Raw genomic sequence first — 27,915 nt, forward strand, 5'->3', positions numbered from 1 at the left:
TGTGTGTGTGTGTGTGTGTGTGTGTGTGTGTGTGTGTGTGTGTGTGTTAACTTGGATGAAGTGATTTTGATTCTGGGAACCAGCTGAAACTTCTGCTGAGTCCAAGGGCCAATTGGAGCTCCTGAGAAGCTGCTGAGCAGCTGCTGAGTCTGAGGGCCAGCCAAGCTGCTGAGGATTTCTGACTAGCCAGAGCTGCAGAAGACTGAGGAAGCATGACGATGGTTTTGGTATTTTGTCTGTTCAAGGCTTTGTTAAGCCTTGACTTCCTGGGAACAGAGACTGTGAAGGATTTAAGGTGGACTGGATGCTGTAAGCTTCAGCATGGAACAGGACCTGCATGGAGAGCTGGACAAGTAACTGGGAGCTGTCTGCCTTTGAACCCAGGTGACAGTTTGGTGAATCCAGGTCGGATCTGGGACCATGGAAGGGGATCCAGGGAATCTGAGAGCCTACCCCAAGTCAAGGTGAAAAGACCTCTCTGTGAATACTGAATAGTGACTGACCCTGATGTGAGGTTTTGCTTTGGGACTCACTTTGGGTAGAGTTGTATGATTTGGCCAGATGAGACTCTGGGCAGCCATTGAGCCCAAACCCCTCCTCCTCCCAGCTTTGAAAACCCAGATGTTGGTGCTTCCCTCTCTGGTAACTAACTAGGTATGAATGTAATGGTCAGACAGCTGGAAGCCCTGTCTGCTGAATTGTGTAATTTATTTGTGATTATACTTTGTGATTGAATTAAGACACTGTGATTGACTAAATGAATTTACTATCTGAGGTGGAGTACTTTGACTTTTGTATTTTGTGTCCCTTAAGGAGGCAAACCTCCTTAAGGATGATTGAATTGATTGAATGATTGAGTTACTAAGTGATTGATTGACTAAATTATTTTATTTTGTTCAAAATCATGAGACCACTGTGGTGAAAACTACATGGCCATTTCTGTGATAAGTTGTTGTGAATGCTGTATTTTGATATTCTGTGATAAGTTGTAACATTGTGAATGCTGTACCTTGATTTACTATGAATGTTTTGCTCTGATTTGTTATTGAATAGAGTGTCCACTATACTATGTAATCAGAACCTTGAAAAACTGTTCACAGTAGCATTCTTCTGGAAAGCTGCTTGTGCTTGGCTTTACAACAAGTTAGTAAATGACTCAGCTGGGATTTGAATCCAGGAGCTCTGCCTTCTAATCCAACACCTTTTCAATTACACCATGGTGTGGATATAGTGATATCGATTATGGAGACAATGATGGTGTTGGTGATTTGTGGTGGTGGTGATGGGGAAGATAGTGATGATGACCATAATGGAGAAGGTGGTGGTGACAATTACCTTGTTGGTCATGATGGTATTGGTGATGGTGATGGTGGTGGTGACAGTGATGGTGCTAGTGATAAAGACAGTGATGATGGCAATGAGGAAAACAAGGACATATTTGGATAAATATTTTCTCAAAGTCTTTCTGCCTCCTTTTCTTCTTGTATTAGCCAGGCTGGGAAGGGAGGAAGGGGGAACTGGAAGCCTGGGTGCAATATTTAGGGTTTTTATTTTGCTGTTTTATGAAACTGCTGAAAAGGTTAAGAACATTTCTCTAAATGTTAATGACATGAACAGTCCAATTACAAGGGGGAAATTATTCTTAGACTGAGAAGACAAGGCACTTGGAGGGGGTGGGTGGGGCAACATGGTGCTAGAGGAGCTCAGATAGAATGGAGTCATGGAACCTTCTCCTTGCCAAGCAATTGGCTCCCCAGGGAGTTATTTACTGTGTGTGGGAAGATTGTCTATGGGAAAATGTCCCAGACAGGGTAGGCAGAAGGAACATTTTGCAAAAGCCAACATTGTATTCCTGGGAAATCCCTATTAGAGCTGCCTCAAAGCTCTCTGGCCCTTTTCCTTTCTGAATCACCTTTGCAATGACAGGAAGGGCAAGAACATATGGACACCAGTTGGTCTGAGTGTTTGATGGAAGCTGGGAAAGGGCCCAGGCAGAAAGAGAGACAGAATGGGAAGAGGGAAGCCTTGGATCCCTTTGAAAAACCAGACAAATCCTCACATGTTAATCCTTACTCTGGGAAGATCCCTTTGTTATTCTTGTGAGGAATGCCAAGGACAAAGAAGAGAAAGCTTCTGCCTGCTTGGGGAGCCAGCTTCTGATGGGAGAGACAAGATGGTAACCCACAAAAACACAGAGGAACACACCAAGCAACATGAGGATGAAAGGTGTGTGGTCAGTTTTTTATGTTCCTGTTTCATGGGTGTTTGAACAGACCAAGCACATTTCTCATTTCCACATCCCTCATCTTGCTGCTATATTTCATCTCTGCTGTTTCCTTTATCAAACTGCCCAGTCTTAAAGATCCAAGTTTGCCTTACCTCCTCCATGAAGCCTTCTCTGATAGCGCACCAACCTTTCTTTCCCTTCCTAGTAACCCACAGCATTCAACAATTGCACACTATATCCTGACACTCAGTGGTTTGCAGTTTAAGCACATTATTACCTAATGACTTTAATTTAATTCAACCTGATGAACATTTATTATATACCAGAGATTGTGCTAGTTCTGGGACTGCTAATGAACCAGTCTCTGCCTTTGTGGAGCTTACAGGCTCTGATGGATACATCAATAAGTGTAAGGCACCTTAAAATGTGATGGGGACAAAGGAGAGATCCAGCCAAAGCATCTGAAGAAAGCTTGAGAAGGAAAAGATCTTGTATTGTTCTCTAATTATAATGTTTGTAAGTCACTCGGACTAGACAATTCTCTCTCTTTTTTTTTTTAAAGCAATCGGGGTTAAGTAACTTGCTCAAGGTTACACGGCCAGTTATTATTTCTGGGTGTGGTGCTGAGTATCTGATCCCGGACTTGATCCAGGTCATCCTGAGCCTGTGCTCTTATTCGCTGAGCCACCTGGCCGCCCTAAGCAATTAGGGTTAAGTAACTTGCTCATGGAGTCTAGTGGACTGGGAATTGGCAAGACCCAGGTTCAAATCTTCCTGGCGACACTCAGTATGATCACTTAGTTACTTAGACATGTTGGCCACTTAGTTCCTTAGTCTCTTCAACTGTAAAATGAAGATAATATTTGCTTTAGCTACCTACGTTTATTGCTCTCAAGAAAACACTTTGCAAACCTTAAAGGGCTTTACAAATGCGAGCTCTTACTGACTTTCAGTGCTGGAAATGTGAAATAGAAGCACCAAAGGAGTTCACAGGCAGTACGATAATAGCCAGAGCTAACATTTGTGTAGCTCTTACCATGTTTCAGGCACTTAGCTAAGTAAGCACTTTACAATTATCTCATTTGACCCTCACAACAACCCCAAGAGGCAGGTTTTCATTATTGTTATTATTATTATCCTCATTTTTCAGATGAGGAAATTGAGGCAAACAGGGGCTAAGTGATTTGCCTAGGGTCACACACACATACATTTCATTTTGCCTGTAATGTCTTCCTGTTCTGTGATGGACAGACAGGCTTATCATTTCTCTCCCAGTTGAGTACCAAAGATGGATTATCTGTTACAAATCTACTAGAGAGAAATCGTGTAGGAATTAGATCTGGAAGGATATTTAGACCTCATCTAGTCCTTGTTTTTAAAAATCCCTCAGGGTTTACAGAGGCTTCCCTTTGAAATCTCTGGGACTAGACAGTATAAGTGTTATTAACTCCATTTTACAGATGAGGAAACAAAGCTCCAGAGAGGTCAAGTGAATTGTTCAAATGATTCTGACCTACTTATGAATATTAGCAGTTATATTTTGGGAGGGGACAGGCATCTAACTTGTTCAAACAAATTTCCCAATTGGAACTGGGTTAAGAGGCAGAATGAATGTAAAAGTATAATTAAACCAAGAAGGTCACCTGACTATACCAAGTAAATTGGAGATCTGCTCATTAGCTGTTTAAAAGGATCAATGTAGGGGCAGCTAGGTGGCGCAGTGAATAGAGCACCGGCCCTAGAGTCAGGAGAACCTGAATTCAAATCTGACCTCAGACACTTAACACAAAAACTTGCCATGTGACCATGGGCAAGTCACTTAACCCCAATTGCTCCTCCAAAAAGCAAAAAAAAAAAGTACACAAACTGTGCAATAATTCAGAACAGGAGAACTCCTGCCTTGGGAATCATGAGAATGAAGGAATTTCCACACCAGGAATTCCCTGTATAGATGAAATCATGAGTCTAGAACAATGAAGAAGTACTCTATAAATGGATTCTACTGACTTTCTTCATCCTTTTCCTCCCCACTGGTCTGTTTTTGTCAGGTTGCTCTCCCTAGGGCTAGGCTATTTTTAGGAATAATAGTTCCTATTTTTAAGAAAGGAAAGAAACTAGAACCTACTATGTGGTAGGCACTGTTCTAACTTCTTTACAAATATTATCATATTTGATCCTCATAACAACCCTGGGAAATAGGTGCTATTTATTATCCCAGTTTTATAGTTGAGGAAACAGGGTAGTAGAGATTAAGTGACTTGCCCAGCATCACAAAACTAATAAATGCCTGAGGACAGATTTGAACTCAGGACTTACTGATTCAAAGACCTGTACTAGCTGCAAATTTTATTATTTACAATACTTACATATTATACATAGAATATTTATATGCTATTTATAATAATGCTATATTTATTATTTGTAATATTTATAATATTATCAGTAGTACAAATATTCCCATTTTAAGATGAGGAAACTGAGTCTCAGAAGGGTTGTGAGATTTAGCTAGGGCAACCCAATAATTATCAGAGCTGGGATTTAAGCACACTGCTCCACATTGCCTCTGTTTGTAATGGTCCTTCTTGTATATATTTTTCAATGTAGCTGAAAAGATTTTTCTCTTCTCCCTAATCTTCTGTGACATTAAAATGAGCATGAGAGGAAGCAGAGAGAGAGAGAGAGAAAGAGAGAGAGAATCAAGTACATATCATTTATATGCATCATTTTAGGCAATTCTTCATAAATCTACATTTGTTCCTGGAACACCGGGAAGCCATCCAATTTATCTAATCCTGTTCCCTCAACCAGCACTAGATAATTCATCTGTACAGACCCTCTGAGAAAGCCTTTCAAGTGACCCCATTGCACGGACTTGGAAAAGCCCACGTGACCTGATCATGACAGGAAGTGACAAGGAGCCAAATCCATTCAACTGAACAGTTCACCAAGTCTCTGTTGAATGGGACCCCCATGCCTAGCATGGGGTTAAGGTCCTGGGGAGAATGCAAAGAAGAGATGTTTTCATTTTTGCATCCCTGTTTTAACAGGGTGTCCTAAAAGTCTTAGTACAATTTTAAGCTTTAAAACAATGCTAAAACTTTTGGGAAGCCAGCTAGGTGGTACAGTAAATAGAGAGCCCAGTCTGAGTCAGGAAGACTCATCTTTCTTGAGTTCAAATCTAGCCTCAGACACTTCCTAGCTGTGTGACCCTGGGCAAGTCACTTAATACTATCTGCCTCAGTTTCTTCATATGCAAAATGAGCTGGAGGAGATGGCAAACCATACCAGTATTTTTGCTAGGAAAACCCAAATGAGGTCACAAACCATAAAACATGATCGAAAAATAACTGAACACAAAACTTTTGGGACACTCCATGTAATTCTTTCAATTGTATATATTGTATACTTTGGTCAAGTACCCAATCTATGTGCATGATCTCATTTAAGTCTCAGGAAAGTAGGTACTCTCAATATTATCATACTCATTTCACAGATGAGGAAACTGAGTCTCTGAGAGGAAATTGTTTCACTTATGGTCACATAGCTGGGGAGTGCCTCAGAGGAGATTTCAACCCAGGTCTCCTTATTCCAAGTCTACTAGCTCTCTGCCAGACACACCCTTCCCTACTTGCTGAGCCTTCAAAGAAGGGCAACATTGAACCAAACAGGAGATACTAGATTTAGAATCATAAAGATCTCAGGGTCTGGAGACAGAAAAGGCTTTTGAATTCATCTAGTCAAACCCCAATCCAGACCAGCCAACCCAACAAGTATTTGTTAGTCCTCTACCAAATCCAAAGTACTCTGTTAGACACTGGAGGCACAAAGACAAATAGAAAAAATCCCTGGCCTTAAGGAATTTAAAATCCACTTGGGGGTAGGAATAGTCCCTGATCACCCCTCTTTTCTTTGTCTTTCTCTATTTCTTCCACACTTATAAAACAAACATATGTGTATACATACATATATTTTATATATGTATATATGTATGTATATATAGTATTTAATTATCTGCAAATGTATTTGTTTTCCCCAAGGGAATATAAGCTTATGAAATTCAGGGATTATTTTTTTTTTTGTCTTTCTATTCCCAGAACTTGACACATGTTGACCCCATGGACCATGACACACCAATACTGTCCATGGGGTTTTCTTGGCAAAGATGCCAGATTGATTTGCCATTTCCTTCTTCAAAGGATTAAGGCAAACAGGGGCTAAGTGACTTGCCTAGGTTCACACAACTAGTGTCTGAGGACAGATTTGAACTCAGGTCTTCCTGATTCCAGGTCTAATGCTTTATCCAGTGAGCCATCTAGCTGCCCCCTATGTGCCTACTATATATATACACACACACACACACACACACATACACACACACACATATATAGTATATAGCACAAGTAGGTGTTTCATAAATGCTTATAAAATTGAACTCGATACCCTGACACTTTCATTATTTCTTTCCCCCTGAAAATACCACACTTATACTTATTTGTGTATATATTGCATTTCCAGCCTCCAAATGGATTTTAAGCTCCTTGAGGACAGGGATTATTTCCTTTTTGTTCCCTGCTCTTTAGGAGCTCCCATTATAGAGGAGAAGACAAAATGTAAATAACTTGTATACATAGAAAATATATACAGTGAAAATGGAAAGAAATATCAGGGGAAAAATCAAATAGGAATATATACATTGAGAGAGTATCTCTACATATATGTGTATGTTTATATACTTGTGTATGTATATATATTTGTGTATTTATGTGTGTATGTGTATGCCAGTTTGATTGAAATGCACAGTATATGAGGGGAAGTCATATAAAATTCAGTCGAAGAGAAAGATTGGAACCAGATTATGAAACGCTTCAAATACCCAGAATGTTTGCATTGTATTCTAAAAGAAATAGGGAACAATTGAAGGCTCTTGATCAGGAAAGTATTATAGTCAAACCTGTGCTTTCAGAGTCCCATTTGAGTAGCTATAAAGAGGATGGTTTGGAGACCAGAGACCCTGAAGGCAGGAAGACCCAATATTATCATAGTTCAGGCAAAAAATGAGAAGACCTGAATTCAAGTACTGGCTGTGTGAGTATAGAGAAGGGGGTGAATACAGAAAGGCAGCCAAGTGGGCTATGGGTTAGGTAAGTGACTTGGCATGAGGAAGGCTTGAGTGTGAATACTACTTCAGATGCTTAATAACTGTTTGACTCTGGGCAAGTCATTTGATCACTGTCAGTTATGGTATCCTTGGCTATATAATGGACATAATAAGAGCCCAACACAACACACACAAACACACACTCACAGCATTTTTCAAACTTTAAAATGTTGACCTAGAAAACCACAGATTAACATTATCTATGTTGCATTATATTTTTATTTATTTCATTAAACATTCCTCCAGTGACAAAAAAGCTATGTAAATATTTGCTATTATCTATCATAGGAGATTGAACATAAGCCATTACCATTTCTTTCATTTTGTAGATGAGGACACTGAGGCTCAGAGATGCCCCAGGTCACAAAGGTAGATAGCAGTAATAATGACAGAACTTTATCACCACCTTTAAGATTTACAAAACATTTTTCTCATAAAAGTCAGTGAGGTAGATAGTACAGTTATTATTATCCTCCCTGAAAAAGACCAAGGTTTTCTATCACATCTGGGGCCATCTCCAGGCATCCTGATGTGTATCTGGCCATTGGACCCAGATGACTCCAGAGAAGAAAGTGAGGCTGGTAACTTTGCACAGCCCTGCCTCACTTAAATCCAATTCACTTGCATGTCATGGCATCTCCTCCATGATGTCATGGCTTCTTCAAGAATAAAGGACAAATAACAATTATCAAACCTATTTTATGGGGGAGGAAACTGAGACTCAAAAAGAATTTTGACTTAAATCTAGATTTGAACCCAGGACCAGTGACTCTAGGGTTAAAGGACCAGGGCTTGCTTGTTCACTAATTTGCCATGTAGTACAGAGATTAAGGAGAGGCAATGTGATATGGTTAGCTCACTGACCTTAAAGTCAGGATGAATTAGGCTCAGATTCTATCTTTGAGACTTCATAGTTGTTTGACCTTGTCCAAGTCCTTGACATACTTTAAGCTTTGGGCATTCATGCTGGAGGCAGGCAGGGCCAGCATTGTTGGCCTAAGAATGGAGCTTAGAAGTGCCCACCCCATGGTTGCTGGGGATGCTGCTGTAAATAATTGGCTGTGCACAGTTATGTGTTGACCAGGCAAATGCCATGGGAACAGGCATCTGGTCTTCAGTTCTCAGAAGGTGGTACAAGGATGCAACTTTGGACCCCTCCTTCACCCCATTGCAGATATTTGGAGAGACAAAACGAATTAAGTGGGGCAAAGCTGCAAACTGTTTTCAGAGGGAGTGCTTATCAGTCTCTATAGGAGCTCAAGAAATGTTTGTTAAATTGGATTAGCTTGGTTTGGAGTCCTGGTGACAGCATTAGGAATCCACAATCAGCAGATTGGAGAGTATCATAGCAAGAGGCACAGGACATAGAGAATTTGGGATCAGGAGACCAGGGCTTGTATCCCAGCTCTTCCATTTACTCCTTGTGTCCTCCCCACTTCTTGGGTAAGACATTCAAAAGCTTTCAGCCCATTTCCTTACCTGTACAATGTAGGAGTTGGACTATATGGCCTCTAAGACCCCTTGAGATAATAGATTTGAAGCTGGAAGGGACCTTAAATGTCATTTAATCTAACTCCCTCATTTTACAGATGAGAAAACTGAGGCTCAGAGTGGTCAACAATTTGGTCTAGGTGACAAAGGCTGAACTAGAATGGAACATAGGTCTTCTGACTCTAAATCTTTTTCCCTTTTTCATGATGTCACACTCGTCCCAAATCCTATAGTCCTAAGAAATCCAATAGGGAAGACTTGTGAACCTGACCTGAGATCAGGCAGGGTATGTGACGTATCAACAGGGGACATCTAACGAGTAAAGTGCCTTGGGTTTGAAGTCAGGAGACTGGGTTCTGGTCCAGGCTCTTTGTGTACTTGCTGTTTGACCTTGACAAACAAAGTTGCTTCCTCTCTGGCTCTTGACTTTGTCATTCATAAGCAGTGATGACAACGCGTGTGCCCACAGGAACGGAGTGAGGACAAGCTCTGACTAAGTGACCGAATGCAATAATATGGACAACTTACAGATACTCTCTTTTTCCTTGCCTTCTCTGACAATGTACTCTAAGGCTTTGCTTCCTACATCACTGATTATTATTCAACTGCATTCTATTGTCTCTGACTACTCCTGCTAAATCTTTTGGGGCCAATTCCTCACCCTCCTTTGCCACCTTTTAAAGCTTTGTCCTTGGCCTTCTTCTTGTGTCTCTCTGCATTCTCTCTTCTGGTGATCTCATCCACTCTCATGGTATCATTTATCACCTTTATGCAGATGAAATCTAAATTACTTCCAGAACTTCCCATCTGCCCAGATGCTGCCCTGTTTTTCCCCACCTCCAACAACATCCTTCATACTGGACTTCCAGAAACCATGCTTCTAGTCCCTAGGGGAGGTAAGCCACTCAGATTTGGTACTCCTGAACTGGGGCTGAGCTGTCTTGATGGGATGAGAGTCATAACCTAGCCTTCAGACTATCCCATGCTTCACACCCATCTAGCCATTTACCCAGATCCTCTTATTGTCTGCCTTGCTGATCTGCACAAATACCACCCCTATCCATCATCTGGATTTCTTATGCTTGCTCTGGCCATAGCAATCAAATCAATATTGCTTCTAGAAAGGATGTGTCAATTGACTGTTCATAGATGAATTCACCATTCCTGTGACTCCCCAGACCAAAGTTCTCTTCCCTGGCAACCCTGTTCCTATATGTGCTGTCTTCCTTTGTGAGAATCTAAGCTCCTTAAAGGAGCTTCGGCATTTTTATTCCCAGTACTTAGCATGGCACGTGACACATAGGAAGAACTTAAAAACATTTTTATTATAGAATTAATTAATTCATCATTTTGTATTTATATCCTCCCCTCAACCTCTTCTCAGAAATCTGGTATTACATTTCTAAATGTCTACTATCAATTAATCCAAAGGTATTCATTAAGGATCTATTATGTACCAGGTGCTGTGCTAGGAACTGGGGATAAAAAGAGAGAAAATTAAATAATTCCTGCACTCAAAAAGCTTAGTTCTATCCAGAAGTGTGTGTGTGTGTGTGTGTGTGTGTGTGTAGTAATGATAAAAGGTACAGTGTGGTCAGCTGGCTTGTTCAACCATTCTAATTTTCTACTCACTCTACTACTGACTCATTGCCCAGAGGAATTTCTCAGTAATAATGCTACTTCTTGATCAAACGATCTTTCTTATCTATTAGCTCCAAACCCCATACAGAGACAGTGCTTCTGGAAAAACACCTCAGTGTTAGACCTATATCTTTTCTTGTAGGGATTCTTTCCCCTTTGGGTACCTGCATCCAACTATATTCCCAATAAATGTATCCTCTTAGAAAATTCTGGTGGCAAATACTTTTTATAAACACAAAATAAACATTTAAAATGGAGAAAAGTAAACAAACTTTCACTGTTCCCAAAAGAGAAAAGTTTCAGGCTCCCATGAAGGAGCTCAAAGGAAGAAATGAGATACAGGATCACCCTCTCTGTGTCTGGAATCCAGGAGGCTTTAGCAAAAAAAAAACCAAAAAAACCCCGAAACAAAAAAACCCCAAAAACTCCTGTCCCTACACACTTTGATCCAGATGGTTTCAAGCTTGTTTCTTTGTGGCTGTCTGCCCACTTTCACTCTCAGCTCCATGTGGCTTTTTATGCCTTCCCCTTCTTTGTATCTATGTATCTGCTATTCATCTAGGTAGGAACATTTTTCCTCCTTGAGTAGATCTCCTAGACTTGGGGTACTAAGTTGGAAGGGACCACACAGTCCCTCTAGTTTAACTTCCTTATTTTACAGATGAAAAAAATGAATCCAAGGGAGGTAATGCCCAGGTCACCCAGCAATGATACCCATCAGAGGTGGGATTCAAATCCAAGTTCTCTAACTCAAGAACGAGTCACTTTCTCCTGTACCATTCTGATAGTTCTTTAGTGATTGCTACCTGTGCTCCCTTTTGGCCCTAAACTCTTTGAAAATAGGGCCTGTAGGGGCAACTATGTGGCACAGTGAATAGAGCATTGACCCTGGAGTCAGCAGGACCTGAGTTCAAATCTGACTTCAGACACTTAACAGTTACTAGCTTTGTGACCTTGGTCAAGTCACTTAACCCCAATTGCCCTGCCTGCTCCCCTCCAAAAAGACCCCCCCCCAAAAAAAGAAAGAAAACGGCCTGTATCCATTGGTGTCCAACATGTGGTAAGTGCTTATCAATTGATGAATTGAATTGTTTGTTAAATTGAATATTCATTAAAGAATAAAGAACAATCATTTATTAAACACTTATGATAAGCTTATAATTTCAAGTATTAAGGCATGAAGAAGCAAATGAACTCTCTTGATAGGAGGGAGGTTATTTTCCTCCCGGTTTTTCTTTTCTTTTTAAATTTCAAATTTGAATTCTTAAAAAAATTAACAAGCATTTATTTTCTTTTCCTCCTACTTTTTCCCCATTGGAAAGAAGAAAAAAAAGCCTTTATAACAAATATACACAGTCAAGCCAAACAAATTCCCAATTTAGCCATATGTGGAAAATGTTTTATCTTTCATCTTGAGGTGAATAATAGGCATCATCACTGGGTCCCTGGAACCATGCATGACTGGTTATTGAATTGATTAAGTCTTCTGAAGTTGTATGTCTTTTCAGTGTAGCTGCTGTAAAAATTGTTCCTATAGTTCTGCTCACTTCATTCTGGATCAGTTTGTATATGTCTTCCTAGTATTTCCAGGGAGTTAAAATTTTTTTAAAACAGTTTTTTTTTTTTTTTGAGGCAACAAGGGTTAAGTGACTTGCCCAAAGTCACACTGCTAGTAAGGACCACCTAGCTTCCTCCAGGAAGTTTTAAAAAGAATTAAGTATACATTGTGATTCAAGTGCTTTTTTTCTTCCCTTTTGTTGTGATAGACAAAGAGATGCGTTGGAAGTAGAAGAGGCTAAAATTCTATTGCAGTCTTGTGGTGGCGGAAGAGATAATAATAATTAACATTTATATAGAGCTTCCTATGTTCTGGGCACTGTGCTAAGTGCTTTACAATTATTAAATTGTTTTATCCTCATGACAACCCTGGGAGGTCGGTAATATATAATCTTCATTTTACAGCTGAAAAAACTGAAGTAAACAGAGTTAAAGGACCTGCTCAGGGATACACAGTAAGTGTCTGAGGTTGGATTTGAACTCAGGTCTTCCTGACTCTAAGCCCAGTGTTCTATCCATCGCCACCTAGCTGCCTTTTCTATGACGAGTCCAGGAGTAGGTGCGTCTGGGAGATAAATGTGAAGACAGCATCCCCTCCTTTTAGGAGCTCAGGCAAACTAGCCTTAAGCAATTTGATTTTAGACAAAGCCAGAGCTGGGGGAGAGCAGCTAAGGTTGTACCTCAGGGCACCAATGGGATGGGTGCTTCCTTCTTCTCATAGTCCAGAGACCTTGTGTTTCCCACTGGCTTGTGTCCATACTCCCTTTTGCAACCCCATCCCTTTCCCCAGGGTCCTGTAACCACAGGACTCTTCTCTTGGGACATACTTCCTTTCCTCCAATTCCCACCTACGCATGAGACCAGCTATTGGATAGGCTTCCTCCTCTCCTAGATCAACTGCCCTTATATTCTAAAAACAATCATATGTACTGTCATGGCATAGCCCACAATTGCTTTGGTCCCATGTGAAAGAATTCCTAGTTATGGCTCTGGCTTTCAGGCAAACTGATCATTAAGTGAATTGGCTTTAAAAGGAAATAGTCTCAGGGGAATTGTCTTGTACCTCCCATCCAAGGACACGCAGGCAGTAATTATCATGGATGGGATGAGAATTCAAGTCTTCTGACTCCATAGCATTGGATCATTTTCCATGAATATTATAACGTTGGTAATTTTAAAAATTAGAATTATGGAACATAGATAGGAGTACTTTTAGAAAAATTGGCAATAAATCATTACAGTATTCAGAAGTCAGTAAAAAGACTATGTTGTCTCTATAGGGGATTGAACAGCCCTTGGGGAAGTACTGTGCCTTTTCTGGATTCTGTGCAGTGATTAGAACATGAAGGATAGTTGTTAAATCTCCAGGAAGAGCAAATGTAATTCCTTAGGAAACAAAAATGGATGAAAATCACTCATTCTCCCTGGGTCTTGACCACCATCACAAGATGAGATGCTCCCAAATGGGCATTTCCTAGAAGCAAGGGTCTGGAATTGAGACTGCCTGCTCCTTCTTAATAGAAAGCATCTTTCATGCTAGTGACAGAGAGAGGAGAAAGGAAAGTAAACAGGAAAATGAGGAGCAAGCTACCTCCCCCCCACACACCTTGCCCTTCACATGTTACAGCAGAAGTCTCAACGTCCATCACCCTTGTTCCTTCCCTCAATCATGGTTCAGTTTTCATCTCCGGGCAGAAATCATTGGCTCCATTTATCTATCAAGAAAGATTATTCATGCTTGATTATCATATAAAGCACCATAGGTTTAAGAGGTGTATAGGATCTTACATATATATATTTATATATATATATATATATATATATATATATATATGCAAAATCATTCTATACATATTTCTATTCATTAGCTTTCTCTGAATGCAGACCACATCTTGCAATGTTGCAAGCCCCTGCAATGCAACATAATTTTGCCAGCATAGGGTTGAACATTTAGAAGGTGATCAGGAAATATCTGTCAAATGATACTGGGGTGGGGGAGAGGAGATAAAGTCGCAGTTGTAATGAACATATCTAATCACTCCTACCAGCTGGATTACTATGGGCAAGTCACTTCTCAATCTCTGTTTCCACATCTGCACAATGGGAGAATGATGTTCCTACTATCTATTCTAGAGGGTTGTTGTTAAGAAAGCATTTTGAAAACCTTATACATGTGAGTTATTGTAATTAACCCTTTAGTACCTGTAGTTGATACTTCTTTATACCCCCTTACATCACAGCAGTGTGACTGCCTTCTCTGCCTACTAGCCTCTTTTAGTTCTTGGGGCAAGGGGGTAATGTAGATTTGGAGCAGAAAGAGACCTTTGAAACCATTTAGTCCAATTCTCTCATTTTTCAGAGAAGGAAACTGAGACTCAGAGTAAGTGACTTACCAAAGGTCTCAAAGACAGGGGCAGAGCTGAAATTTGGACCCAGGTCTTTTGACTCTAAATGTAGTGTGTTTTCTAATACAACATAGTTTCCTCCCATGAATTGCTTAGACAACCCCTTAAGCAAGTGGAATAACTTGTCTGTGCTCAGTGGGATTATCATGTCCCAAGTAAGTAAATGCAGGAACCATCAATGGTTAGAACTGGAGAGGATCTTAAAAAGTCATGTGGTCCCTGAGTGCTACAGTGACTTGTGACCTTTTATGGAGTCTTGCTGTGCCAACAGCCGAGCAGCTAGGCATTCTGCCTAGAGCATACCCAGGGAACTCATCGATGTGGCCTTATTTACTGTAAGTCCCCTTCCCCTCCCCAGCTTGAAGAACAGCAAGACCCTGCAGGTAGGCATCAGGAAAGGGATGGAGATTACTGAGAGGGGAGACCACTGCATTATTGCAAGGGGACCTAACATCCATCTGAAAAACCGGCATTCTCATTTTAATTTTAATTTAGCCACAATAAAATATGCGAAATGACCTCATTGTAATGAAAAAGCAAACATTCTTCTGTAGACTAAGTAATGTCTCACACATACATGTATTACTGCTTTTCAAATTCATGTGGTGGCTACTGTGATTAATGGAAAATGAATTTATTTAAAAGCATGGCTGAATTCCTGGTATCTTTTTGTTATTACATGTTTTCTCCATCAAAAAATGGATAGTAATTGTGCACTAATCTCCAGGGGGGATCTACAGAATTCTTTTTTTTTTTTTTACACTAAATTGGTATTTTAATAGATTGGGAACCAATTCTCTAATATGTGTCCTTCTAGGTCCTCAAGTGTGGTCCTTTGAATTCAAACTTCACAGAACAAATCCCTTCAATAAAAGGGTTTGTTCTATAAAACTTGGACTCAGTCAAAAGGCCGCATAGTTAGAAGGCCACATGGGATCTTGAGGCCGCTTGTTTCCCCACCCCTACTTTAAACCAAGACTGCTTCTTTGTAGCTAACCAGGTGATGGGAGCAGGGCTGGGGTTGAGAGAGGTTAAGGCAGAGCCAAGATGGCGGAGTAAAAGCAGGAAATCACCTGATCTTCTCCGTGAATTCTTTCAGTAACCTTTAAAAAGTGAATCTGAATGGATTCTAAAGTGGCAGAATCCATTGGGAGATGAAGCGTGGCAGATCCAGGAAGGTACACATGTGGGATTGAGCAGGGGAAGCATGGAGCAGGGGCTGCACCAGTGCGGACCTGAGACCTGACCAGAGCAAAGCCAGAGTGAGCCTGGGCAAGCTGATTCACCCAACACAAGCGCAGCTCCCAGACCTCTGACCACAGGATGGGGGATCTGTCAGAGGTGGGCAAAAGAAAGCACAGGGCCCATGACAGCAGCAACTGATTCTGTTGCTACCAACCCACAACCTGGATGTTTAAAAAATCAACTACCTGAGCCCCTGGGAGCCAAGATGGCAGAGTAAACCCTCTCCCTAAGACCCTGAAAACCCAGAGAATAGTGCCTCAGGGTAAAATCCTGAAATAGCACAACCCTAGTCAGGCTTGGAAGTCCTAGAGGAAGGCATGGGTATGACTGTGTCAAGGCTAAGGTACAGGGCAAGAGTTGTCCCAACACAGCCCATCTCAGCAGACCAGCAGAAGATTCTGAACCCCAGGGGGGTGATGCCAGTAAGCTCTAACACCAGAACCCTAGGTGTGCCTTCACACAACCAGGGGAACTGACAGACACCAGCACTGCTGGCCACTAGCAGCTGAGCCTGCCGGAGTTTCAGCCTAGGGCCTGGGTGGTGGAATCCTGAAGCAGCCACACCACCCCTCCCCCATGCCTTACACTGTGAGCTTCAGAGTAACCTTGAGGCAACTCAGAAAGCCCTGGCCTTGGCCTCAGTCTAGACACCCAGAGGACACAGAACACAAAGCCAATAACCAAACCCCTAGCTCCTGTAGCAGCAAGCACCCCAAGCATCCTCAGGGTTTGCTGCTAACACAGGTTCTTGGATCTGCTTTGTTAAAGGAAAGCAACTCAAAATGGGTTAACAAGCTTACTTTAATCAGTCAGACATATATCGTTTACCTTGTTCAGGGGAAAAGGTCAGCACCCCGAACTTCAAAGTACACAGACAGAATTATCAAGACAGAAACAGATCTAGTAGACAGATTTCAAACTGTCCAACCATTACATCCATACCCAGTCAACATCTGGGTTTCCACATCTGGGTTTTTCAAAGCCGGGGGGGCCCTGGACAATGGCTTCCCAGAATACAGATCAAATCACAGAACACTTCTCAAAGTGAGCCCCCAAAACAAAGCTACACATCAGGGCTTATATAGCCTTCTCCTGGCTCAGAGAATGTAACAACCTTATTGACCCACTGGCCAATCAAAAAGTATCTACTAAAAAACAAGCCTCCCACCCCAGGCTTCAGGTGCACTTTAGCCTAGGGGCAGGGAAGATCTTCCAAATTTGCATTCCCATTACAGCTCCCAGCATAAGAAGCATGGGTCAGAGCCCTCTATACCCCAGAAGCAGAAATCCACTTTAAAGGCCAGGAAATAGCCAATCACAATGTGAAAGAAGCAATTTGGAAGAATGAAAATGATTGAATCCTTTTATAGTGAGTAAGAAGAGCCAAAGTCACAAGAGGTCAGCATTGACTCTATACCAAACTCTGAAACCTCAACAGGGAATATAAACTGATCTCAAGGACATGAAGCATTCTTGGAAGAGCTCAAAAAGATTTTAAAAGCCAGATTAGAGAGGTAGAAGATAAACTGACTAATTATTTTAAAATTATACTTGTCAAAATTAGAAAAAAAAATTGCTGAAGAAAATAGTTCCTTAAAAAGTAAAATTTGTGAAATTGGAAAAGAGATACAAAACCTAACTGGAGAAAAGAACTCCCTAAAAACAAAATTTGAACATATGGAAAAGGAACTTCAAAAATTAATCAAGGAAAATAATTTGCTAAAAATTAGAATCAGTCAGTTTGAAGCTAATGACTCTACGAGGCATCAAGAATCAGTCAGACAAAACCTAAAGAATCAAAAATTAGAATAAAATGTAAAATATCTCGTTGGAAAAACAAGTTACCTGGAGAACAGATCCAGGAGAGATAATCTAAGAATAACTGGTCTACTGGAAAGCCATGATGAAAAAAGAGCCTGGACAACATCTTCCAAGAAATTGTCAAGGAAAATTGCACTGAGGTCCTAGAACCAGAGGGTAAAATAGTTATAGAAAGAACTACTGGACACCTTCTGAAAGATCACCCAAATTGAAAACTCCAAGAACTCTTGTAGCCAAATTCTAGAACTATAAGATCAAGGAGAAAATACTGTAGGCAGCAAGAAAAAAACAATTCAAATATCATGGAACTACAGTCAGGATCACACAGGACTTAGCAGCTTCTACAATAAAAGATTGGAAGGATTGGAATATGATATTTTGTAAGGCAAAAGAACTTGGAGTATGACCAAGGATCAACTATCCAGCAAAACTAAGCATAATCTTTCAGGCAAGGAGATTGTCATTCAATGAAATAAGGGGCTTTCAGACCTTCCTGATGAAAAAGCCATAGCTAAGTGGAAAATTCAATCTCCAAATACAAGATTCAAGAAAGACATAAAAATGGTACACAGGGAAAACACACACAGACACACACACACACACACACACACACACAGCTTGTTATTCAATAAGACAACCTGTTTACATCCCTATATGGGAAGCCAATACCTGTCAATATTGAGAATTGTATAATCATCGAGACATATAAAAGGGTTATACATAGATAGAGGGTGTAGGTGGGTAAAAACTACCCAAAGTGATGATTAAAAAACCCTATTAAGGGGAGCAAAGGAACTGTAATGCAAGAAAATGAAAGGAGGAGGCAGAAAATGGTAAATTATGCCACACAAAGAGGCATAAAAACACATTATAGTAGAAGGAAAGAAGAGAGGGAGATGAACATTTTATGAGCTTTACTCTCATTGGTTTTGGTTCAAGGAGGGAATAACAATCAGTTAGGTATAGGATTCTAAGAAAAGACAAAAAAAACCCTATTATAATAGAGGGAAAGAAGGGAGGAAGAGGAGCACTGTATGAGATATACTCTCGTAGGTTTTGAGTAAAAGAGGGAATAACATTTTTAAGTATAAAAATCTATTGTGCCCAACAGGAGGGGAAAGGGAAAAGAAAAGGGGGGGGCTGTTAGAAGGGAGGGAAGAAGTAGTAAGGGAAAAGGGAAACAAAAAGGAGGGGAGTTGATAGGGAGGGAATACTGAGGGGAGGCAGAAGTCAAAAGGAAAACTCTTAAGGAGGTGAAGGGAGAAATAAAAGCATAAATGGCAGGGAGGGAATAGGATGGAGGGAAGACACAGATATTAATCATAACTGTGAACGTGAATGGGATGAACTCCCCCATAAAATGGAGGAGGATAGCAGAATAGATTAAAAACCATAATCCTACAATACGCTGTCTACAAGAAACCCATTTGAAACAGGGAGATACACATAGGGTAAAGGTAAAAGGCATGTCATGCTTCAGCTAAAGTAAAAAAAAAAAAGCAGAGGTAGCAATCCTTATCTCAGATAAAGCAAAAGCAAAAATAGATCTAATTAAAAGAGATAAGGAAGGAAATTATATCCTGCTAAAAGGCACCATTGATAAAGAAGCAATATCACTACTAAACATATATGCACCAAGTGGTATAGCATCCAAATTCCTAGAGAAGTTAAGGGAGTAAGAGGAAGAAATAGATAGCAAAACTATACTGGTGGGGGACCTCAATCTCCCCCTCTCTCTATTTGATAAATTTAACCTCAAAATAAACAAGAAAGAAGTTAAGGAGGTGAATAGAATGTTAGAGAAGGTAGATATGATAGACCTCTGAAGAAAACTGAATGAGGATAAGAAGGAATATACCTTCTAAGCAGTACATGGCACATATGCAAAAATAGACAGTGTACTAGGGCATAAAAACCTTACAATCCAGTGTAGAAAGGCAGAAATACTAAATGCATCCTTTTCAGATCATGATGCAATAAAAATTATATGTAATAAAGGAAAGATGGACTAAAAACTAATTGGAAACTAAAAAATTTTCTCCTAAAGTGGGTCAAATAAGAAATTATAGGAACAATCAGTAGTTTCATTCAAGAAAATGACAATGAGATAACATACCAAAACTTGTGGGATTCATTGAAAGCAGTTCTTAGGGGAGGTTTTATATCTCTGAATGCACACATGAATAAAATAGAGAAAATGGAGATCAATAAATTGGGGACGCAACTGAAAAAGGTAGAAAAAGAACAAATTATAAATCCCCAATTAAATACTAAATTAGAAATACTAAAAACCAAAGGCGAGATTAATAAAATCGAAATTAAGAAAACTATTGAACTAATAAACAAAACTAAGAGCTAGTTTTATGAAAAAAAAAACTAATAAAATTGAAAGACCTTTAATCAATTTGATAAAAAAAAAAAAAGCAGAAAACCAAATTACCAGTATCAAAAATGAAAAGGGTGAATTAACCTCCAATGAAGAGGAAATGCAAAAAAAACAATTAGGAATTATTTTGCCCAATTGTATGTACATAAATTTGATAATCTTACTGAAATGGATGAACATTTGCAAAAATATAAATTGTCCAGATTAGCTGATAAGGAAGTAGAATACTTAAATAATCCCATCTCAGAAAAAGAAATTGAACAAGCCATCAATGAACTCCCTAGGCAAAAATCTCAAGGGCCAGATGGTTTTACAAGCAAATTCTATCAAACATTTAAAGAACAATTGATTCCAATACTTTATGAACTATTTGGGAAAATTGGAGAAGAAGGAGTCCTACAAAATTATTTTTATCCTAGGAGTTTTCTTTTTGGGATCTTTTTCAGGAGGTGATCGGTGGATTCTTTCAACCTCTATTTTGCCCTCTGGTACTAAAACATCAGGGCAGTTTTCTCTGAGAACTTCCTGGAGGATGATTTCTAGGTTCTTACTTTGGTCATGGCTTTCAGGTAGTCCAATAATTTTTAAATTATCTCTCCTGGATCTATTTTCCAGGTCAGTGGTTTTTCCCATGAGATATTTCACATTGCCTTCTATTCTTTCATTTGTTTGGATCTGTTTAATGGCATCTTGATTTCTCATAAAGTCATTAGCTTCCATTTGTTCAAATCTAATTCTGAAGCAATAATTCTCCTCATTGAGCTTTTGAGATTCTTTTTCCATCTGGCAAATTTGACTTTTTAAGGCATTCTTCTCCTCATTGCCTTTTTGAGCCTTCTTTGCCATTTGAGTCAGTCTGTTTTTTAAGGTATTATTTTCCTCAGTCAGGCTGTTGACTCTCATTTCATAATTTTCTTGCATTGTTCTCATTTCTCTTCCCAATTTTTCCTCCACTTCTCTTGTCTGCTTCTTAATGTCCTCTATGGCCTGTAACCAGCTCATATTTTTCTTTGAACCTTTTGGTGCAGGAGTTCTGACTTCACTGTCTTCCTCCTGTTCCATGCTTTGCTCCTTTTTGTCCCCAAAATAGGAGTGTAAAGTTGGAATCTTCTGTCTGCTTTGTTTCCTTTGCCTGCTCATTTTGCCACTCAATTACTTGACTTTTGTGCTTTTTGCCACAGTAGGACTCTACCACCAGACAGGGGAGCTTTCGTCCCAAACACTGGGGTTTTCTCGGCTGCCGGAGGTATTAGATGGGTGCCCTCTCTGAGGTCTCCACAAGCTCTGGCAAGCTGGACACACACCCTAGAACCTCCACCCTAGACTGCAATCCAGATCCAAGCAGGTTAAAGCAAAAGCAATTACCCCTCAGACTGGTGCTTGGTCCCCCTACACTCTGCAGGCCAGGAGCTGAAGCTGCCACGTGGGTCTCAGCGGCTTCTCGCCCTGGGGGTAAAAGCCACGCACTCCCACTTACTGGTCTCAAAGTCCAGACTGCAGTAGCCTCTCACTTTGTCCTTCACATCTATGTGTTGATAAATCTGGTGACTGCCACTGCTGCTGCTGATCTGGAGTCTCTCTGGCCAGCGGCTGGTCAGGCCCGCCCTGGGGCTAAAGCCTTGGCGTGGGGCTGGCCTCGGCTCCCAGAGCACAGCACTGGCTGATTCCCGCTGGCCTGCTGGGCTGTCCTCAGTGGGAGGTGAGCTTCTCTGTGTCATTTTGTGGGTTCTGCAGCTCCAAAGTTTGTTTAGAGTCTCCTTTTTACATGGATCGGGGAAGGTGGAAGCCGGAGCCACAGGAAGGTAGTGCTTCTACACAAAATTCTTTTTATGACACATATATGATACTGATACCTGTATCAGGAACAGCCAAAACAAAGAAAAAAATTATAGACCAATTAGCAAAAAGACTACAGCAACTTATCACAAGAATAATAGATTTTGATCAGGTAGGATTTTATTCCAGGAATGCAAGGATGGTTCAATATTAGGAAAACTATTAGCATAATCGATCATATCAGCAACAAAACTAATAGAAACAATATGATTATTTCAATAGGTGCAGAAAAAGCCTTTGACAAAATACTACATCCATTCCTATTAAAAACACTAGCAAGTACAGGAATAAATGGAGTCTTCCTTTAAATAATAAGTGGCATCTATCTAAAACCATCAGCAAGTATTATATTTAATGGGGATAAGCTAGAAGCATTTCCAATAAGACAAGGGGTGAAACAAGAATGTCTACTATTACCCCTCTTATTCAATTTGGTACTAGAAATGTTAGCTGTAGCAGTAAGAGAAGAAAAAGAAATTGAAGGAATCAGGTTAGGCAAAGAAGAGACCAAGGTATCACTCTTTTCAGATGATAGATGATATACTTAGGGAGTCCTAGAGAATCCAGTAAAAAACTACTTGAGATAATAAATAAATTTAGCATGGTTGCAGGATATAAAATAAACTCACATGAATCCTTGGCATTCCTGTACATTTCTAACAAAGTCTAACAGCAAGAAATAGAAAGAGAAATTCCATTTAAAGTTACTGTAGACACTATAAAATATTTGGGAATCTACCTGACAAAACAAACCCAGGAACTATGTGAACAAAGTTATGAAACATTTTTCACACAAATAAAGTCAGATCTAAATAATAGGAAAAACATCAATTGCTTGTGACTAGGTCAAGCTAATATAATAAAAATGACAATTTAACCTAAATTAACTTACCTATTTAGTGCTATACCAATAAATCTACCAGAAAATTACTTTATACAGCTAGAAAAAATAGTAACAAAATTAATCTGGAAGAAAAAAAGATCCAGAATATCAAGGGATTTAATGAAAAGAAATGCTAGGGAAGGTGGCCTAGCCATAGCAGATTTTAAACTATTATAAAGGAGCAGTCATCAGAACTACTTGGTACTGGCTGAGGAATAGAGTTATGGATCAGTGGAATAGATTAGGTACATGAGACACAGTAGTCAGTGGCTATAGTAATCTACTGTTTGACAAACCCAAAGACCCTAGCTTCTGGGATAAGAATTCACTATTTGACAAAAACTGATGGGAAAACTGGAAAATAGTATGGCAGAAACTGGGCATAGACCAATATCTTACACCATATACCAAAATAGAATCTAAATGGATTCACGATCTAGATATAAAGGCTGAGACTATAAGCAATCTGAGAGAGCAAGGAATAGTTCACCTGTCAGATCTATGGAGAAGGGAGCAATTTATGACCAAACAAGAGATAGCATTACAAAATGCAAAATGGACAATTTTGATTACATTAAATTGAAAAGTTTTTGTACAAACAAAGCCAATGCAGCCAAGATTAAGAGAGAAATGGAAAATTGGGAAAGAATTTTTACAACCAGTATCTCTGATAAAGGCCTCATTTCTAAAGTATACAGAGAACTGAGTCAAATCTATAAGAATACAAGTCATTCCCTAATTGATAAGTGGTCAAAGGATATAAAGAGGCAATTTTCAGAGGAAGAAATTAAAGATATCTATAAGCATATGAAAAAATGCTCTAAATCACTATTGATTAGAGAAATGCAAATCAAAACAACTCTGAGGCACCACATCTCACCAGTCAGATTGGCTAAGACAAAAGAGGCGAATGACAAATGCTGGAGAGGATGGGAAAAAATTGGAGCACTAATGCATTGTTGGTGGAGTTGTGAACTGATTCAACCATTCTGGAAAGCAATCTGGAACTATGCCCAAAGGGCTATAAGTAAATTCATACCCTTTGACACAGCAATACCACTTCTAGGGCTGTATCCCAAAGAGATCATAGAAGTGGGAAAAGGACCCATTTGTGCCAAAGTATTTATACCATCTTTTTGTGGTGGCAAAGAATTGGAAACCAAGGGGATGCCCATCAATTGGGGAATGGCTGAATAAGTTATAGTATATGAATGTAACAGAATACTATTGTGCTATAAGAAATGAGGAACAGACAGACTTCATAATAACTTGGAGAGAATTATATAAACTGATGTTGAGTGAGGAGAGCAGAACCAGGAGAAATCTGTACACAATTACAGACACAATGTATGTGTAACAACCAACTTTGATAGACTGGGCTCCTCTCAGCACTGCAAGGTTATAAGATAACTCCAAAAGACTTATGAAAAGGGATATCCTCATCCAGAGAAAGAACTACAGAGTCTGAATGCAGATTGTAGCAAATTACTTGCTCTGTTTTTTCTGTTTTATTTTGTTTTGTCTTTCTCATTGTTCACCCCACTGGTCATAATCCTTCTTCACAACTTGACTAATGTTTAATGTGAAGGTCTTTGTAGATCCTATATTTGATTGCATGCCACCATGGGGGGAGGAGGGAAGAGGAGAGGGAGGAGGAGAAAATTTGAAACTCAAAGGACTATGGAACTGAATGTTGTAAACCAAAAGTAAATTTTAAAAAAAGAGAGAAGGGCTAAGATGGTCTTTCTACTGCTGTAGAAGTCCACGGGTGGAAACAGGGAGGTAAGAGTTGGGGGTATAAGAAGGGATACCTAGGGAAGGAATTAGGAGAGGAGGGGGATGAACAGAAAGCAGAACCTTCTTCAAGTCACTTTTAGTGGTGAGGGGCATGCCCCATTTCCTGCCCTAAAGTTGGATAGCTGAGATTTCTGACTCTGGAGCCAGGGGAAATCTGGGCACATGTCCTAGGTACAGCATGGATGGTGCTTTGACCTACTTGTACAATTAGATGCCGTGAAAAGTCATTCTGTTTTCTTTGATTAGCAGCTGGTTAGGAGAGTAGGGAAAGCATGAGGGGTGTGTGTGTGTGTGTGTGTGTGTGTGTGTGTGTGTGTGTGTGTGGTGGGGGAGTGGAAGTGTGGAGGGCTGGACTTTCAATGTTCTGTGTTGCAGACAGGTGGATGATGAAGCTTATAGAAGGAATAGTGAAGGATGTGGAAAATCATAGATTTGGACATGGAAGGGATTGTAGAGGTCATTTAAGTGCACACATCCAATTTAACAGAAGAGGAAACTGAGGCCCAGAGAGATTAAATAATTTGTCCAATTTCATAGAGGCAGGAAATGGCAGAGCAGGGGATTCCAACTTGGGGAGGCAGCTCAGGACAGTGGAAAGAGCCTATCGATTCTGGAATCAGAGGTCTTAGGTTTGAATTCTGTGTGATTCAACTAGTTGTGTGACCTTGGGCCAATCAAACCTCCTTAAGTTTCTTCCTCTGAAAATGTGGGGGTTGTACTACCATGTTTCCCCGATAATAAGACCTATCCCGAAAATAAGCTGTCCCCTTACTGTGTAAGATTCCTCTAAAATAAGCCCTCCCCCGAAAATAAGCCCTATTGAGATTGCTACTGTAGTGAAGGCGATCCCCTGTGCTACACGCTACATACAGAAGGTACCCTCTGTATGCACTGTCCCCCCCCCCCGTGAAACGCACGCCGCCCTCCGAGATGCATCCAATCAGAGCTGCAGCAGTGAGCGCGTCATCCTGTTCTTCCCCAGTGATTTGCTTATTGCATAAAGGTACATTTTTTGTTCACATTTACCTGTTTATTAAAATTGCTGTCAATGTTCATTAAAATAAGCCCTCCCCTGAAAATAAGCCCTCTGGTGTTTTTCTGTCCAAAAAAATTAATAAGACAGTGTCTTATTATCGGGGAAACACGGTAGATGATTCCTGAGGCCCATCCTAGCTTCTGATCTTTGATCTTCTCACTTTATGAATCCAAATCTAGAGTTCTTTCCATGCTCCCTGTAGCAGGGTGAGCTATGTATGGAGAGAGGGGGACCAGCAAGCCATGTGGGAGAAGAGAGGGAACTGCATGGAAGTGGGGCAGAATGATAAGCCACGTAGAGAGAGAGACAATGTGTCAAGGCAAGGAAGAGACAATGAACCTCGTGTGGAGGAGACAATGAAGCTGCTAACTGTGCAGAGAAAGAGAAGGAGAGGAGAGTGAGTGGTGTGTGTTGGGGATGATTGTGAGCTATGAGGAGTGGTCAGCATAGGGAGTTGTGGAGGGGAGGCAGTGAGCTATGCAGAAGGAGTTTCTGTGAGTCATGGGATGGGGGGCCCAGGGAACAGGGTGTGTATAGGGCGAAGGTGAGCCATAGGGAGAGGGGGAACAGTGAGCTCTGGAGGAGGGGAATGGGACAATGGGCAGTGTAGTGGGAGGGGGGGATGGTTAACTGTAAGGGGAAGCATGAGTGAGCCCTGGGGGAGGGTTTGGATTCTGAGTCCTATGGAAGGCACACTCTGTTCCTCACCAGAAACCATTAACCATACTCTTGTTTTCCATAGTGTTGGCCTGTGATAATGATTCTAAAAGGTCATTGAAAGCATTGGAGAGAAAAAAAAAACCCCAAACCTTTAGCAATGCTATGCCCTGACCCCTGAAAGCTAAAGCATGATTTTAAATGCCTAATATGTTTTAATGTACTGGGCATGTTAGACTACTTAGTACAGCATTTCTGAAACCTGTGTTTTTCCTATCAAAGATAAGAGTTGCAATCTAATATATGGCAAACATATTTTTCAATCTCCCAGATACAAGTACTGTGAAGGAAGGGAGGTAGGAGAGGGAGAGAGAGAGAGAGAGAGAGAGAGAGAGAGAGAGAGAGAGAGAGAGAGAGAGAGAGAGAGAGAGAGGAGAGAGAGAGAGAGAGAGAGAGAGAAAGAGAGAGAGAGAGAGAGAGAGAGAGAGAGAGAGAGAGAGAGAGAGAGAGAGAGAGAGAGAGAGAGAGAGAGAGAGAGAGAGAGAAGAGAGCTGTATAAAGAGAACTAAAAATAATTCCACAGCCACAATAGCACTTGAATGCCGCCCATTTCCGGGGAGGCAGATTTTGGGCCTTTTATCATTTCATTAGCATTCTGCCTGTGGAGCTTGGTTGGCAAAGTCCCAGACAGATCATAGAACCATCGAATTTCAGACTTGGAAAGGACCTTGAAGTTCACCTAGTCCAACTCTGAACTGAAATATCCCCTCTATAATATTTTGACAAATGGTCATCTAGCCCCCCACTTGAAGAACTCCAACCCACCAGTACCCCTCCTCCTCTTTCTCTAATAGCTGTATTTCTTAAAAAATTTTCCTTTTGTCAAGCTTAAATCTTCCTCTTTCTAACTTTGTCCCTCTGGTTCTACCTAATTCTACCCTTTAGGGCCAAGGAAATCAAGAGATATCTCCTTTCCTCATGATAGCCATTTAAATATTTGAAGACAATAATCATATATACTTTAAAACTTCTCTTTTCTGGACTATACATCCCTGGTACTTTGTGCCAGTCCTTATGTAGTATATATGAGGGTCCCACAGCCTCTGAATGACAGTATCCTGCAACCCCTGCCATAGGCAAACTGAAGAGAATAGGCAAGAATTCAGAAGGTAATGTCAAGGATGAAGTTGTTGCTGTTTTTGTGGCAGAGTATCAGTACTGCCCCAAACCCTTTGGTGAATGCTGTTCCTTAACACATCCAGAAGTTTGAAGTACAGTTCACTTCTCAAGCTTGCCCTAGATACACACACACACACACACACACACACACACACATTTTAGGAAAATCCAACATGGACATACCTAGTCAAGTGCCTAGTATATAGAAGGTGCTTAATAAATGCTTGCTGATTGTTTGACACACAGGAAAAATCACCCAGATAACCAGACTCCTCCAGGTTATTCTACTCTACACTCAAAGGTCTCACCTGGTTCTCTGGTTCTCCTATCTGACAGAACAATCAACATTGCTCTCCTGGAAACACCAGCCCAGAAACCTAGGCAAGCTCAGTTTTTATAGAGTGGCAGAGGAAGAGACAGAAGAGAGAGAGAGAGAGACAAAGACAGGAAGAGAGAAAGAGAGAAAGTTAGACAGAGAGAGACAGAGACAGGGACAGGGATAGAGACAGAGACAGAAAGACACAGAGAGATACATACATACATAGAGACAGAAAGAGAGAGAGAGAGAGAGAGAGAGAGAGAGAGAGAGAGAGAGA

Source organism: Petaurus breviceps, unplaced genomic scaffold, assembly GCF_028583685.1.
Source record: "Petaurus breviceps papuanus isolate PSGF00001 unplaced genomic scaffold, PetGlider_PUasm1.0 90825, whole genome shotgun sequence".
In the NCBI taxonomy this organism is placed as follows: domain Eukaryota; kingdom Metazoa; phylum Chordata; class Mammalia; order Diprotodontia; family Petauridae; genus Petaurus; species Petaurus breviceps.